The sequence below is a fragment of the Lactuca saligna genome, chromosome 3 (assembly GCF_052625555.1).
Source record: "Lactuca saligna cultivar CGN05327 chromosome 3, ASM5262555v1, whole genome shotgun sequence".
NCBI lineage: Eukaryota > Viridiplantae > Streptophyta > Magnoliopsida > Asterales > Asteraceae > Lactuca > Lactuca saligna.
In genome coordinates this window covers 73,252,801-73,256,839 of record NC_136419.1, presented here as the reverse complement: position 1 = coordinate 73,256,839, position 4,039 = coordinate 73,252,801, and the positions used below count along the sequence as shown (strand labels likewise).

The window sequence follows — 4,039 nt, the reverse complement described above, 5'->3', positions numbered from 1 at the left end:
TATTGGACCCTTCAGGGTAATTGCTAGGGTAGGCAGGGGAGCCTACCAGTTGGATCTACCTACTGAGTTGGGGCAGATCCATGATACCTTTCATGTCTCGCAGTTGAGGAAATGTATTGCCGACGAGTCGGCAGTGGTGCCGTTAGAGGACATTCAGGTGGATGCGAGCCTGAACTACGCGGAGAGACCAGTTGCGATTATGGATCGGAAGATCAAGGTTCTGAGGAACAAGGAAGTGCCTCTGGTACAGGTTCAGTGGTAGCATCGGAAGGGATCCGAGTTGACCTAGGAACCGGAGCGGGAGATGTGGGAGCAACATCCAAAGTTATTTCAGGAATGAGACTTCGAGGGCGAAGTCGGATTCTAGTGGGGGAGAATTGTAACATCCGGGATTTCATGTATATTAATTATTCTCTTTATTTTGAGTTTTGTGGAAGGACTCGGCGAGTTGGTGCGTAGACTCGCCGAGTTGAGATGCGGTTTTTCACCCGGATTGATGCCCGGACTCGGCAAGTCGCTTTGGTGGACTCGGCGAGTCTGCGCTGTTTAATGAAACCCTAATTTCTCGGGTTTGAGGCCTATTTAAAGGGCCTTATGGTCGTCATTTGCACTCATTATCCCCCTGAGTGAAACCCTAGAGCATTTGAGTGATTCAAGTGAGGGAAGGAGCCATTGTTGATCTTAGAGTTATTGTCTAGCAAGGGAAGAGGAGATCTAGCCAAGAGGAAGCAAGAGAGGGGTGGATTCTTGAAGAACTAAGGTCCAGGACATCACAACTGAGGTACCATTTCGAATTCTTCCTTGTTATTGTGGTGTTCATATAGATTTAGGGTTTTTGAACCAATTTGTGGCTAGATCTAGTATCCTCATGGTCCCTTGGCGAGTTATGGATCTGAATCTGGACCCATAGAGGTCCAGAGCACCTCCTTGCCCAAGCTTTATGTGCATCCATGGAGGTTTTGGGTTGGGATCAATGTATTTGAGGCTAAAACACCATTAATGAGCTATTTGATGCTTAATGAGCACCAACAATTGGACTTTACGTGGTCAATAAGCTTAAGGGGATTGGATCTATGAGTTACTAGAGTAGATCTGACCTTAGAAGGTCGTTTGAGGTTGTGCATGGAATGCACTCGCCGATAGCTTGGGAGATCGAGCATTAGTAGAGTTATGCTTGTGTTGTAGGAGGACGATAGCTTGGGAGATCGAGCATTAGTAGTTACGAGATTTACGAGCTACCGAGATACGTGAGGTGAGTCTTCTCACTATACATTACCTTGAGTAGGTGTTTCGAGTTGACCAGAGGGTCTCATGTGCTATGTATGAGTTTATGTGTTGTCTTAGAGATTTCGTGCTATGTGTTATTTGTATGCTGCATGATTATATAGACCGGGCCGAAGGGCCTAATGATACTGACCGGGCCGGAGGGCCCAACGAGCTATGACTAGACCGGAGGGTCCGACGAGCTGCGGGACTGGAGGGTCCCGCTGAGACATTTTTACCGGAGGGTCGGGTTTAGCCTTGAGTGGCGTATTTGTGATATGTGGTATTTTGGGGAACTCACTAAGCGTTTATGATTACAGTTGTTGTGTTTGATGTCTCAGGTACCAGCGAGGACCGTGGGAAGGCGAAGGCTTGACTTGTACACACCCACACCGACGGAGTTTATGTTAAAGAGATCTTGGGATTTGTTTGAAAACACTGTTGTTATGGTTTTGAGATTATGATATGATATACATTTTGTGATTTAAAAATGAAAAATTAAATTGGAAATTTTACGTTGTTACATAAATACGTAAAATATATCATCTTATAATTTGTATAAATTTTATTTTATTATAATTGGTATAAATTTTATTTTATTTTTATTCTAATATTATTAATTTGATGTAATTAAAATGTGATTTAAATTTTGAAATTTGAAATTTGAAATAGAGAATTAATAGATTGACAAGTGTCATGATATTAATTACAATGTCTAACATGGTGACACATGGCAAAAGAACTACTCTTTTATTAGTATAGGGATATATATATATATATATATATATATATATATATATATATATATATATATATATATATATATGAGTAAATTACGCGAATCGTTCCTCTGGTATGTACCAAAATGCATGTTTAGTCCCTATTTTTAAAATTTAACTCGGACCATCCCTGATATGTTTAAAAGTTGCGAGTTTCGTCCCTGTTATGGTTAGCTGTTTGTTTTTCCGTTAAGTTACCCACATGTTAGGGGTGTTTCAGTCTTTTACCTAAAAAAGACAATAAATAAATAAAATATTAAACCCTAACTCTATCTACTCTAATCTTCCATCTTCCCTGGTTCTCCCATAAACGTGATCCCTCGTTCTCCTCCCCCTTTCCTCATGCCGACAATCCTCCCGTAGCCCTCCAAGAACCCTCCATTGAACCACATAATCATCAAATAAGAGAAACAAGAATATATGTGCGGTTGTGTGTTCCTTGATTTTTTGTTTCATCGTTTGAGTTACACTAAACTGAAGATGAAATTTGGGTTTTAGGGAAGATGCAATCCGAGTTTTTAAGAAAAAGAAAATGCGATTTCTAGGTTTTATGAAGAAAAAATTTGGGTCAAAGATGATTTCTAGGTATTTTGAAAGACTTATGGGTTTTTTTTGTCATTGAATTTACCTTCCACTCCGATTTTGTGGGTCTAAGCTTCAATTTCATTATGGAGTTTTTTATGACTGAATATGGGTCTTTTGAAGACAGTTTCAGTGTTTTCAAAGACACTTTCTGGGGTTTTTCAAGTCATTGAGTTTACTTTATCTCCAATTTCATGAGTTTAAGCTTCGATTTACTTAAAGTTTTCTTCTATCAGACCTGCAAGAAGTTTAAAGTGCTTACTTTTGTGTATTAAGTAATCAATTCTTCCAAGTTTAATTTAATTTGTGATTTTTTTTTTTTATTTTCTCGGTTGTAGATCGTGGTAGTAATGATTTGATTTCAGTCTTAAAGAAGCGAGGAGATGGGTGGTGGTTAGCGATAAAGGGACAGTGGAATGGGTGATTCTTTAAAAACAATGACATGAAGAAATGGAAATTAAAATCAATGGTATATCACCCTTGACCAAAATTTTGATTTGTACTATGTTCTATTTTTTTTCATTGATGTTTTTTACATGTAATCTTGTTATTTTTTTTTTCTTTTTGGTTAATTTTTTGAATCCAAGGAATTCATATTTGTAATTGATTGAATCCTTGAATGGTTATATAATTCCCGAGTTTGGTTTTATGGGTTTGAATGAGTTCTTTTCCTAAGTTTTGGATTTACTTGTGTGATTTCTAGATTTGATTCCAATTACATGTTTTTCCTTTGGATTTGATTATGTGAATTCTGAGTTGGGGTATGTCATTCAGAGGAACAAGATGAACAAGATTTGTTGCTTTGGTTGTAGAGATAGGGTGTAAGGTTTAAATTCATTTGTATTCTTTTAAATAATTATAATTGTAAAAGTAAGGGTAAATATGTCATTTTACCATGATCTAACAGTAGAAACATAACACCATTAACGGCAGTGACCAAACGCGCAACTTTTAAATATATAAGGGACGGTTCGAGTTAATTTTTGAAAATAAGAAAAAAAAAACGTACATTTTTGCACCTACACGAGTGACGATTCGTGTAATTTACTCTCTCTCTCTCTCTCTCTCTCTATATATATATATATATATATATATATATATATATATATATATATATATATATATTATCTCTTTGATCACGATTCCATATATTAATAATATTTTGTTCGCATATTTTATTGTTTGACAAATAAAAATGTATGACTTGACGGGTTCACCTTTCTTAAAATAATATTTTCTTCTTAATCGTTGAAAGAGCAAATGAATTAATAATGAAGAAGATGTGATATACAACAAAAAGTAAAATGGATGAAAAGGAGAACATACAACAAAAGGTTCTTATTTAATTCCATGTGCGATAAATCTAAACGATATATTACTAGAGTTGATTAACTAAACGAATGCGTTTATTCGAA

General features: G+C 36.5%; 1 long non-coding RNA gene across 1 annotated transcript; it reads left to right on the top strand.

Moving 5' to 3' along the window:
- Positions 1-2,318: 2,318 nt before the first annotated feature.
- Positions 2,319-3,273, top strand: LOC145033782 (uncharacterized). Its single transcript, XR_013677702.1, has 2 exons — positions 2,319-2,627; positions 2,963-3,273. It is a non-coding gene; the product is annotated as an uncharacterized LOC145033782 (long non-coding RNA).
- Positions 3,274-4,039: the final 766 nt, after the last annotated feature.